Consider the following 13,552-nt stretch of genomic DNA (forward strand, 5'->3'; position numbering starts at 1 on the left):
TAATGTGCAAGTATTTTGTATTGCTTCTGATTTTAGCTGTTTTAATATCATGCTGTTTTTTAAAAATATATACACATATGTTTGTATGTTCTTTTTATTCTTGTGAGTTGCTCTAAGAATAATTATTCTGAAGGCTTTCTAAATTAAAAACAACAGCACACATCCATGTGCACTTGGGACACATGTAGGCTCCCTAGCAAAGCTAGCCCAAAATAGTTGCCGCCTGAGGCAGAGCAGCAAATGGTACTTCTCCTGCCCCCACGCCCCAAAGGGAATAGTACCCAGGGCAAAACAAATTATTTTGCCAGTGAAGGCTGAACAGTTTACAGACATTTTTTAGCCCCATGGAAATTAAAATATAAATAAAAGAAGAATAAGTTTATTATTAACAGGTTGCTGCTCTTTCCTGACACCCTCCAGTTTGTTGCCTGAGGTGACTGATTCGCTCTAATGGTAGAACCAGCATGTATTGTTGCTGTTATTTGCTGTCAAGTCAGCTTCAACTTATGGCAACTCTGTGCATCAGAGACCTCTGATAGCCCCAGCTGTCTTGCTCAGGGCTTGCAAAGTTAGGGTGATAGTTTCCTAGATGGAATCAATCCATCTGCAATTCAGTCAACTTCTTTTCCTTCGGCTTGCCAGTAATATACACTCTGCAATCAGTCTAAGTAACCAAGTTGACCAGGACACCACCACAACACATCCTCTTTTCCTAGGACAGGTCTTCAATTTCCACCTTGTGTCTAGGAAAAATGTCCAGGAGAAATTTTCCATTTCTACGAATATCCTTAGTTTTTACTTTTCTCATGCCTTCCAGTTTGCAGTGCCTTGTCCTCCTTGGCGATGGTCACCCTGGTGTGGTGTACCTCAGTCTTAAGTAACCAGGGTGACCAGACACGTCCTCCATTTCACCCTTGTGTCCAGGAAAGAGTTCTAAAAATGTCCTCCATTATGAGCAGCACTGAGAAGCATGGGTTGACATGTCCATGGGACTTTTTAGTTTTTGTGTGGTTCCCCTTTTTTCTTGAATGTCCTCCATTTTGTGGTGCCTTGTCCTCCTTGCTAGTACTATGGTGTCGTCTGCATATCTGAGGTAGTTGATATTCCTTCCTCCTATTTTCACTCCTCCTTCTATTGTGTCCAATCCTGCTTTTCTTACAGTATGTTCTACATACAAGTTGAACAGATAGGGTGATAACATGCAGCCTTGTCTGACTCCTTTGCCAACTGGAAACCATTCAGTTTCTCTCTTGTCTTGAGTACTGATCCCTCATCTGCTCAGCTTTGCCTCAGGAATGACCACAATTTTGCTCTTCATGTGTGATAATTAATCATGTGAATTGGCTTAGATTCGAATTGAATCTACTTCCCCTTCCCTTTGGAATGGCTTTGGATTGGAGTTTCACGTGTGATAAGGGCCTATCGGAGGTGTTGTTGGCACTCCCATGTCTTTTAAAGGCGTTGCATAGCCTTCTGTAATCTATGCCAGTGGTCCCCAAAGTGGGTGTTGGAGCTGGGGATGTTTAGCCTAGAGAAGGTTAAGAAGCCCTGTTTAAATATTTGAAGGAATGTCATATTGAGGAGGGAGCAAGCTTGTTTTGTGCTGCTCCAGAGAATAGGAGCCGAAGCAGTGGATGCAAGCTACAGGAAAAGAGATTCCACCTCAACTTTAGGAGGAACCTCCTGACAGTAAGGGCCGTTTGACAGTGGAACAATCTCCCTGGGAGTGTAGTGGAGTCTCCCTCCTTGGAGGTTTTAAACAGAGGCTGGATAGCCATCTGTCACAGGGAGTGCTTTGACTGAGAGTTCCTGCATGGCAGAAGGGGGTTGGACTGGGTGGCCCTTCCTTGTGGCCTCTTCCTTCCAACTCTCTGACTCTAGGACTACAGAGGTGTTGTTGGCATTCCCAGTCATCTGTGCCAGTGGTCCCCAAGGTGGGGTTCCTCCTCCATTTTGAGCCCTGCCTGAGAAACATGGGTGCTTTTTTGTAGGGGAGCCTTGAGCTTCCTCCTCCTTCCCCCTGGGGTGAGGGGGTGGTCCTCCATTTTGTGGAGCCACCCACCCATCCAGGGGTCGTCCTCCTTCTCCTCCTCCCTCTCCTTCCTTGGCCTCCTCCTCCTCCTCCTGCTGCTGCTGCCCTGGAGCCTTGGAGGCGGTGGGGCCTGGCTGGGAGGAGGAGGAACCCAAGGGCAGTTGCACAGGAAGTGGCGGCGGTTGCTGGGGGCGCGCGCAGCCTCTGCTTCCCTCCCTCCCTCCCTCTCTCTCTCTGTTCTCTGTGTCTGGGTTCCTTCTTCTTCTCTCTCTCGGCCAGAGCGGCCTCAGCAGCAGCAGCAGCAGCAGCAGCAGCGCCTGGCACTGAGGAGGCGCCCCCTGATCTGAGGGGGATTCGCAGCAGCAGGAGAAGAAGCAGCAGCAGCAGCGCCTTTCCCTCCGCCTCAGTCCCCCTTCTCCCAGGAGGAGGAGGAGGAGGAGGAGGCTGAGGCTGGAGCCATTGGGTCGGAGCTGGAGCACAGCCGCCGGCCAGGAGAAGCCACAGCCTCACCGGCGGAGGCGGATAAGGAGGAGGAGGAGGGGGCTGCAGGTTTGTGCAAGGCTGGTAGACCGGGACCCCCCTTCCTCCTCCTCCTCTTTCTCAAGCACTGCCATAAAGAGCCATTGGGACTCTCTTTCTCCTCCTCTTCCTTTCTCTCTTTCCCTTCTTCTCCAAGGTAGCAGCCAGCCAGGGGTCCTCTCCTCCTGACCACAAAATGGAGGACCTCCCAGGGAAAAAGCAAAAAGGGGAGGACTGTATTATGCATGCTTCTGAGGCAGGGTCAGAAATGGAGGACCTTCCAGGGAAAAGGGAGGACCTGGCTGAAATGATAGATGTAAATACTGTATGTAAATAAATACATTTTATTTATTCAGAATTGGAGGACCTTCCAGGAAAAAAGGGAGGACCTGGCCAAAATAAAAGATGTAAATATTGTATGTAGACATGCCTGCTTCTGAGTCAGAGTCAAAATGGAGGACTTCCCAGAAAAAGGGAGGACCAGGCCAGAATAAAAGCTGAAAACACTAAATGTCCAATGTATGCCTCTGGGTCAGAGTCAGGGTCAGAGTGAAGGACCTCCCAGGAAAAGGGAGGACCTGGCTGAAACCAAAGGTCAAAACACTATATCTAAATGGGCGTGCTTCTGAGTCAGGGTCAAATGGAGGACCTTCCAGAAAAAGGGAGGACCTGGCCAAAATAAAAAAGCTGAAAACACAGAAAATGCAAATGCATGGTTCTGAGTCGGGCTCAGAATGGAGGACCTTTTGGAATCCCTCCTGGGCAGAAGGAGGAAAGGTAGGGCATGCCCTGGAAAAAAGGAGGCTATACCTGGTCACCTTATCCTCTTCCTTGGTCCCTTTTTGTGGGTGGCTTGTGCTGAGCAAAACCTCCTTCCCTACCACCCCCTTTCCCTGTTCCTTTCCCTCCTCCTCCTCCTCCTCCTGGTGCTTTAGGCTCCTTCCTTCCTTTGCAAACCCCCTCCATGCAGTTTTGCTGCAGTCCTCTCTCTCCTCCTGTGGCTCCCTCCCCTTCGCATTCCTCTTTCCTGGGCTGCCAACTTCTTTCTGCAACACCCCCTCCTTGCCTTCTTCTCTCTCTCTTTCTATAGGGGCTTCTTCTGGTTTATTCCCCCTCCCCTTCCCCTGTCACACTGCATTGTGAGAGCAAGGTTTGTCTTGACAGGGTGGGACTTGGGTGGTGTCCCCTTCCTTCCCTTATTTAATTCCGCCCCTTTCCCAAATTGCTTCTCACAGATCTATTATGCCTACCTTAGGAGTGTGTGTGTATGTGTATGTATGTGTGACTTGGAAACTGAGTCTTATTTTGACATGCCTGGTGTTGCCTTGGCACAGCCCTTGTCTCCTCTCACACAGAACCAACCCAACACTCCTTGATGAAGCCCCCTTTTGCTTCTCCTAAATCTTGGGTTTAGGGGCCACTTGGCTTAATATATTGCTTTGGTTTGGAGTTGCAAAGAAAGGAGGAATGGTCATGCCAAGGGGCTTTTTTAGACCTATTAATTTCCACCCAGCCTCTGCATTTCCAGACTGGTGCAAAGTATTCTTAGCTGTAGGGAGGCAGAATGTTTTGCAGTGTAGTTTGCCAAGTCTCTCTTCTTAAAGCTTGGCTGTGTGTATGCTGTTTCTCTCTCTCTCTCTCTCTCTCTCTCTCTCTCTATATATATATATATATATATGTATATATACACACTGTACTGTATATTTGTATATACATGGGCATGCACTGTGCTTGCTAAATGCCTGTCCTGCTGGTGTCATGTGCTTTGGCATCTCTGGGAGTGGTGAGAGAATTGAAGGCTAAGAGGTATTTGCCATGGAGTGTGTTTGGGTGGTTCAGTGTGAGCTTTTTAGAACAGAATTAATCTGTAAGGATATGCACACAAGGGTGAGGAATATGGGCCTCAGACATGACTTGTATGATCATATAATTTAAGCTAGGAAGAATGTACTGGCCTCTGCAGACCCCTAAGTGAAGTTATATGGTATGTGGCTGTCTAGATACTGTTGGAGTGCAGCTCCCAGCTATCCTAGCCAAGGAATGCTATACTGTAGTTCAATGTAATCTGGAAGGCCTCACAGTTCCCATCTCTGTTATATGACAGATGAGGTATAGTGTGAGGGTTTTTAGTATACTGTATTTGTTCTTCACTCTGTATACAGATCAGAAGCTGAGGTGGGCAGCACCAAATGTTCAGTATTGATTTACTGAATGAATGTACTGTATACCTTGCCTTTCACTCAAGATGGGATATTTTGATTTGCCACCAATGTCAATGAACTTGGTCAGTCACTAAGAATCTGGCAAATTACCCATGTTTTGAACACAGATGATCATCTGTTCTCACCTTCTGCATGCATACACACACATATATGAATGTCGGGATCTATGAAGCAGTGCAGCAGAATGAATTATCTTGCCACGCCAAATATACATGCAAAAACAAAAAAAATGCTTCTGAATACAAGGGCCTTCATGTTAGATGAAAATTGGTAAGTATCTGAGCACTGCTGTTCATGTCTGCTCTCTTTATGTGTAGCAGTGTGGGCCCTGTGTTACCTCCAAAAAGGAAGGAAATATGACCTATAATGAGGCCAGTGCTAATTGAAAATGGCTCTTAAGTGTGGAATGGTTGACAGTGAGTTTATATTGCCCTATGGCTGGAGACTGGCTGAGGGAATGAGAGGGGCAGACTCTTTGGGTTGGTGGGTGTGCTTGAGGATTAAAGAGACAGACAGGGACTGCAGGTTACAGAGGACACTTGGGAGTAAAAGGCTGAAATCAATTACAAGTAAGGGGGAAATAATATTAAAATGTTTTGTACAAAGTTCTCTAATTGAATATTGTTAATAAAGTAAACTGTAACTAATGCCTATGTGATGGAATGTATTGCGAGTCAATTATATATAATGTCATAGAACTATAACTAATAAAGTAATCTTCCTTGCTTTTTATTAAGTACACCTACTCTTTTTTTCCTCCACCATAGAAATTAATTTACTATAGCCTCAGGTCACAGATTTTCTGTGCTGGTACTATCGACTATTGGGTCTTGTAAAGTTCCTAGGTCTGTTTGAGAATGTGAATATGTTTCTCTTAAACTCATTTAAAATTATTGTTTTAAATTGTTATATTGTTCAATATGCTTTTAGTCTTTTCAGTCATTTTAGTATTTGTACTGTGAATTTGTCTAGCTGAATTAATTGTACACTATAATGAAATCTGGATAGAGGATGGGATATAAAGATTTTAATTAATTAATAAGAAAACAAATAAGATGTTTGTGAACTGTAACATAGTAGCTTCTGGATAAGAGCAAGGGAGTGCCAAAGGTGGGTTGTAAGGTAGTACAGTTATCACCAGTGTCAAAGGGGGAATTTCAGCCACTGTGGCTTGTATGGCATATTAAATATGGTAAAATTTCCTTTTATGTACAACGGTTAAAAGTAAAGGAGCCCTGTCCTCTTTTCTGTGTAGCTGGTCTAGACAGTAATGCCAGCAAAAGTGCTGGTGCTGTTTGTTATGTAGAACTAGACCTTAATGATCTATTGCCATATTTCACTCTCTTTGGATAGACTCTTTTTTTGAAAAATGCTCTATACTGATAAGCTGCAACCAAATATTCATATTAATATACAGTATTATTTCTTTCAAGGAGGCTTTTTGTCACCACATAAAAGACTAACAGCTGGAAACCACTGTGCTTGTCTCTCCTACCCCTTGAAGATCTGTCTGTGCTTGAGGTAACCAGCTTGGTTATAAGGATAATCCTTTTTGCCTATCAAGCCCACATCAGGTCAAAAGATCATAAATTTCAGAGTTAGCTATTTGTATGTGCCTTCAACTCACTTGTTAGTTTGTGGTGACCACATAAATTTCTTAGGCAAATAATATTCAGAGGTGGTTTTCCTTCTTCTGAAATATATCCTACAGCACCTTGTATTCATTGGTGATCTTCCAGGCACATACTTAACAGTGCTGACCCTGATTACTTCCAAGATCAAACAGGATCTGCTGTCCTTAGGGTCTCAAATAACCATTGATTGGTTTGGATCTAGAGTAAGTAAGTTGCATTAAAGTCCACTTGATATTGTTCATTTCTCCTTTTCACCCTGTATAGATACTGACGTAGTACGTCAATATATCAATGTGCTATGGCTTGCTGGCTTGTCAGTTAGTCCAGTGTTAACTTCAAAGTTTTAAACAGCTTCTTGTGGGTGTCCCTGTCCCATATAGTGCATAATAATGGTACTCACTTTAATCATAGCTGGCCTTTTGTGTGCAGTTGTGCTACTTGAATCACTGTTTGTGTGCACTGTTTCTGAATCACTGTTTCTCAATAGTTGAGTGGTACTCAAAGTGGTGGTCCCTGGACCAGTGCCAGACCCTAAGATATTGGCTAATGGTCCCTGAGAATTTTTCAGGAAAGGAAGAATCAACTGTACCCAGTGAGTACAAATTTAGTCCCAGTCCCTGGCATATTGGAAAACAGTAACTGCTGTTCTCCTACATCAGATAGCTTGATAAGCACTGCTCTAGAGTTTTATGTAGGGTCCATACAGACAGACCAAAATAAAGCTGCTTCGGATCACTTTGGAGGTATACTGTTTAAATGACACACACATATTAGGCCACAAACTGCGCCAAAGCTACACTCCAGTCCTTAGGACTGGAGCATGGCTTTGATGCAGCTTCTGGCCTCTTAGAACACATGCATAATTTAAACAGCAACCTCCAAAGTGACCCGAAGCAGCTTTATTTTGGCCTGTCCGTATGGGCCATAGATAGGATTTGGCTCTAAGGATTGTATTAGGGTGGTATTTAATGGACTTCTGCAATTTCTTGGCTTGGCTTCTGGTATGTTTACATGTTCAGTTAAGAGTACTATTTTTATATCATTATGTTTCAGATTTTGTTCTGTTTAGTCTAAATGAAACCTTCCAGTTTAACAGCTCTCCATCCCATTCTTGTCCCTTGGTAATTTAGAACTGCTAACACTCACAAAGAGCCTGAAGTTTCTAGAAAATTGACATCTAATTGCAATAGCATAGTTGAATAGCCAGACCATATAGTTAGAAAATTAAATAATGCAAATTAAATAATAAAAGTTATTTTTTATTCTCTGCCTAGCTTAGTTTTATCACCAGCTGGCATGTGTTTCCAGAACTTCATCCGACCCCATTTAAGAAAAACAGTAAAATCAAGGTAGCTATCTCAAATTTGATGTCAACAGTATGAAACCCCATTGCTCCACTCTGATTCATAGTCATCCCAGAATATCACTGTTGTGCTGGGTTTGCTATTCACTGCCGATGCATGCTACTTCAAGCAGTTCAATAAGCCAGTAAGTTCAGGGATTGTTCCCCCCAACAGTCCATGAATCTATGAAACCTCTTTTTTCCTCCCACATCAGGACTATATACTTGCTGTGATGATTTTATTTTAAGATACTGTTCTCAACTGTTCAGAGAAATTCCCAGGGTAGTTTTTGAAAAGCTTTCTAAAAGTTCTGGGAAAGAAGAGGCAGACCTGAGAAACATTTGTTGGCTTGCAATTAATTGTGAACATAACATTGCTCTTTCATGCATGTTTGGCAAATTCTTTAGTCTTGTAGAAAAGAACTATTTTGCAAGCAATAGCTGTAGTGGTTCTGCTGAGCTTTGTAACATGACATCAAACATTTATAACTAAATTTTAATGAATATTGGAGACATTACTCTAATAGTTCTCATTTAACTGTATACAAACTGTTGAATAGGTACAGTAGACATCTGCCCACTGGGTTTATTAATAACGAATAGGTGTAAATGTAAGGATTATTGGATTTTTGTTAAAGCATTCTGTTGAAACGGTGTAATATTATCTGCTCTTACCTGGGAGCTGGGTGTTAGAACTTGCCTAGAATGTTCCAAGCTTGTAAAAACCTGGATAATAGCAGGTTCTCTATGGCATAGATGTGTGAAGATGTGCTCAGAGGGGTTATAAATCTATTTCTGACTTTTTTATAGAGTGTGCTGCTTGGCAGGTCCTCCTACTTATTTTTGAGCACAGACTCCCAAACCCATCCCACTGCTCTGCAATTGTGTGGACTTGCATTTGAAAGCCCATGGTGTGTGGATAAAGAACAAGTGATTACCTTTATCAAATGTTGAGAGATCTTGTAGCACCTTTGAAATTAACAGAAAGAAAAAAGTTGGCAGCAATGATAGGGACACAAAAAGACTACTTCAGATGCTTATTTGTCCATATGCAGATACTTCCATATACATCTGAGGAAGTAGTCTTTAGTCTTTGAAAGCTCATGCAGCCAACTTCTTTCTTTCATAGAATCATAGAGTTGGAAGAGACCACAAGGGCCATTCAGTCCAGACCCTGCCACTCAGGAACTCACAATCAAAGCATCCCCAACAGATGGCCATCCAGCTTCTGTTTAAAGACCTCTAAGGAAGGAGACTCCATTACACTCTGAGGGAGTGTGTTCCACTCTTGAACAGCTTTTACTGTCAGGAAGTTCCTCCTAATGTTTAGGTGGAATCTCTTTTCCCGTAGCTTGCATCCATTGTTCTGGGTCCTGTTCTCTGGAGCAGTAGAAAACAAATTTGCTCCCTCCTCAATATGACATCCCTTGAAATATTTAAACATGGCTATCATATCACCTCTTAACCTTCTCTTCTTCAGGCTAAATATTGCCAGCTCCCTAATCTCAAAGGTGCTGCATGATCTTTCTGCATACTGATTCTACAGACTAACACAGCTATATATTTATCAAATGCTGTAGAAGAAACCTTACAAGACAAATGTTTTAAGTTCACCAAAGTTTCGTTAAGCAGTTATCTGCCTAGTCTCTCTCGTTGTGAAATTAGAGCTAAGCATATGGCAAAGCAAGTCTGTGACACTCCTGCCTATAGAAGTCCACTGTGACATCAGAGCACATCAGCCATTTGCATCAGGAGAGGTGGACCTGGCAGACAGTTTGAGGAGATTATGAATGGCAAGAGTTGAGAAAGGTGAACTGAGGAGGGTAGGGCTGTGAGGAAGCAGGTTTGACAATAACCCTTTGCTCTTTGTGAACTAAGTGTATTTATTGTTTCTTTTAGGTATGGAAGGTTCTAGTATGTTACTATTCCATCATGTCAGGGATGGGCAACTAGATGCCCTCCAGATGGGTTGTTGAGTTGAACTCCCATCAGCCGTAATTAGCATAGCCAGTATGGGAGAATATTTGGAGTTGCAGTCCAAGACTGTTGAGGGCTACAGGTTGCCTTCACCTGGTTTATATGACAAATGTCATTTTCAGAATTTAAAGGACAGTCATAGGTATTGAAATTTAAGGAGCTGGTACTACAGCCTATGTAGGTAAGACAGGGCAGGATTTGGTAAGAGGGCTCTTTTCTTTTATTTCCAGTGCTATAGAACACCTGCTCCAAGGACAGCTACTACAGCCATTCTTAGAAAATGGTGAAAACTTTTGTTTTCTAGCTTGGGTGGATTTTGTTTCATTTTTGGGGTGGGGAGTGGAGGCTTGGTAGCTTAAGTGAACAAAAGAAGCTGATCTCTGTTTAGCATTTTGTTCACTGTGGGTGCTGATATTTGATTTATTGATTATATGTCAACTTGAAGCTCCATGAAACTTAAGCATTTTAAGAATAATCTACCCAGAATTCTATTTTATAGTCATTTGGATTTCATTGGGGGAAAATTACATGTGTTTCATGTTTCAAGCCTATGCATACTTATCTGGGCATAGCCTCATGATCTTAATGGGGGCTACTTCAGAGTAGATAGGTATAGCATTAGGCTGTACAGTATCCTCTTTTGAATTCGAAGGAGAAATTAACCTTTGTTCAGGATTCTAGTGCATCTTGTCTTATGATACCAGCAGGCTGCTAGCCCAGAAACAATGATTATTAATTCTGAAGCAAATAGCTAACTGCATGACTACAAGGCTGTGGAAGTTTCCCCTTTCCTGCATTTTACATAGCAATATTTTATTTGGATGGGTTTGGGGAAGTTGGATGGTAGTAACTAAATGTGTGGGGAAATGCCAGGTTATATATGTGATAGAAAGAAAGAATGTGGGAGTTTCCTTTTCACATATTTTAACAATAATCTGAAAAGGGATTTGGAGGAGCAGTAAGAATGTATTCATGCCAGGAGAATGCAAACTTCTTATGCTTCTGAATTGTGCACAAATGTATGAAATGGAAGACAGTGATAGTAAGACAGAGATAAAGAAAATAGCCAGGAGCTAAAAACGCATTTTGATGTTGAGTCTTCATTTGCTATTATGTATATCTTGCATTTAAAATACGTCCCGACTGTCAGTATAGTTGCTGACACTGGAGTCTTGCTTCACAGCTGTGATTGCTGTTTTTCACATGTTAGTTGTTGACTCATGCTCTCACACATGTGAATGTGTTGATGACAAGACTAGGAAGAGTTCCCAACTAATTTATTTGATAAACTGGCAGATTGAATGCTGTCTTGCATTGACTTGCAGGTGTCCTACAGGCATAAGGGAGGGCTGCCAGGAACACATTTGGGAATGAGAATATTACTAATAGTATCTCAGTAGAGCAGAAAGCAGAACATCTGTGCTGACAGGCTTTATCTTGATGCTGTTTCTTGATTCAAGGTTTGGGCTCAGAACCTAGAGTCATGGGCTTAGTTCTACACAATGAAATAGGCATTATATGAATTTACACATGATAGGGGTTGTGCAAATGTTTCCTTATAGTGTGAAGTTGAAGGCTTTCATGGCTGGTATCCATAGTTTTTTGTGGGTTTTTTAGGGCTATGTGGTAATGTTCTAGAAGAGTTTCTTCCTGAAGTTTTGCCAGCATTTGTTTGTGGCTGGCATCTTCAGAGAATGCTTGCCTGGAAAGGACTTGGGTATATATATTGTGTGACCTGGAAAGGCATGAGTGATTTGCAAGTGTATTGTTTTGTAGCCCTGAAAAATAGCAAGATAAAGACTCAACAAATGCAAATGAGAAATCTCCCAGCAGACAATGAGCACTATCAAGCAGACACTAATCCTCTTTTGCAGACCCTCACACCCTGAGGCTTTCCATTAGCAACAAAACAATACACATGCAAATCACTCTTGCCTTTCCAGGTCACACAATATATATACCCAAGTCCTTTCCAGGCAAGCATTCTCTGAAGATGCCAGCCACAAATGCTGGCGAAACATCAGGAAGAAACTCTTCTAGAACATGGCCACATAGCCTGAAAAAACCCATGAAAAACTATTTCCTTATAGTGATTCCATCACATAGGACATTTGTTGAATGTGCGCTCGTCCTGTTTGGAGATGTCTTCTTTAATTCAAGGCCTTCCTGAGACTGTGGTGAATTGCAGGTATGTAGAACATGTGGCCATGTATATATGGCATGTTCACCTGAATAGATTGTAGCTTTATTTGGAATTTGCTGTTAGAGAAACCTTGGTAAATTTAAATTGCTATTTTTCAGGGTTGAAAAAGTTATTTTGGGGGGATGTACCTCCCCAAATCCTGTCTCTGGTTCTAGGAATAATAGTCCAGAAGAGTGATGCTCATGAGAGATATAGGGAGAGCCTAACTTTGTCATTACATTATATGTCATTACTGGTATTCTCTTAAGAGTGGAGGAACTTCCAGATGACAGCTGATGTCATTTGTACTGGTGGAATATTATCTAACACAGCCCTTGTATAACCAGGTGGGAATATCATGTCTTTTGTTAGGGTTAGATTGGACTGATCAGTAATTGAACTAAGAAATACAATTGGCCCTCTGTATCCATGGATTCTTTATCCACAGATTCAACTATCTATGGCTTAAAAATATTTTAAAAATATATAAATTCCAAAAAATAAACCTTTTGCCACCCCATTTTATATAATGGGACATGAGCATCCACAGATTTTGATATCCATGGGGGCTCCTGGAACCAAACTCCAGTGGATAAAATGGGCCCACTGTATATCAATCCCATATTTTGGACATAAGGAAGGACAGGGAAAGACCAATCCAGAGATCAGCAGGATGTTCTGTTCCTAATTAGATTATCAACTTTCTATGGAAACTTGTTCAATCTGAATTGTCACAATAATGGCAATAAAAATAGAAAAAATAAATCAGAAAAGAATAACAAATACAAAAAGTTTATTAATATGGAAAGGCTGTATACTTAAAAATAATTTTAAAAATAGTACTCCAAACTACATTAAAATACAGAATCACAGCATCAACACTAAGAATATTATAATATAACCAAGCCACATGGGAAACTAAGCTTGATGACAAAATTGTATAACACAACAAAATGCATTTCAAACTGTTTCTTCTTCTCTGGTATAAAATACAGCTTTCTGCAATAACCCAACAACTGAAAAATGGCTGAAAAATAATCAAAATCACCTCAGATACCTGAGGTGCTAAGAAGACCAAATCTCCATTTGACTTTCAAATACTGAAGCAAAAAGTGGCTACTTTTTTGTTACCCTTTTGGGTTTGCTTTTCTTGGAAGGTTACCAAAAGTTGGCAGTCACCTTCTGCTTTTTTGCTTAATATTAGAAAGCTGAGCAGAGGCTTAGCAGTTTTAGCATTGGCACATTCATAACTGAGGGTGATTTGACTGAGGTTTTTAGAAAGTAATTTTAAAACTGTAATGTTTGATCCTCATAGAAAACTGTATTTTATAGCAGTGAAGAAGATGATACTGGTTGATGATACAATTCAGTGTTTTTATTTGTTTTATAACAACAATACAGAACAAACAATTAATATATAAATAACAAATAGCCTTGGAGGACTATATGTAAACTTGCATAATAGCTTTCTTTTGTGGGTAAGAGCAGGAACAAAGTCCTAAGGACATCATTTGGATTCACTAGTTGATGAAGTTGGGATCAAAATATCTTTCCAAAAAATAGCTTGATGAGTAGGAGATTTGATAGCAAATGAGTTGGCACTGATGTAATCCATAAACACAGAGTAATCATAAAAAAAAGGTG

The 13,552-nt window shown here is 41.5% G+C and overlaps 1 protein-coding gene across 2 annotated transcripts in view; it reads left to right on the top strand.

Annotated features, from left to right (window-relative positions):
- Positions 1–2,265: 2,265 nt before the first annotated feature.
- The window catches only part of AGPAT3 (1-acylglycerol-3-phosphate O-acyltransferase 3), a 121,213-nt gene continuing 109,926 nt past the window's right edge, over positions 2,266–13,552 (top strand). Inside the window, exon 1 of one of the 2 annotated variants that reach the window (XM_042457415.1) lies at positions 2,266–2,581. The gene's annotated coding sequence lies outside the window, so the exon portion shown is untranslated. Of the gene's footprint in view, positions 2,582–6,274; positions 6,295–13,552 lie in introns of those variants that run through there. The other variant, XM_042457416.1, reaches the window with a different exon arrangement.

Source organism: Sceloporus undulatus, chromosome 3, assembly GCF_019175285.1.
Source record: "Sceloporus undulatus isolate JIND9_A2432 ecotype Alabama chromosome 3, SceUnd_v1.1, whole genome shotgun sequence".
Taxonomy (NCBI): domain Eukaryota; kingdom Metazoa; phylum Chordata; class Lepidosauria; order Squamata; family Phrynosomatidae; genus Sceloporus; species Sceloporus undulatus.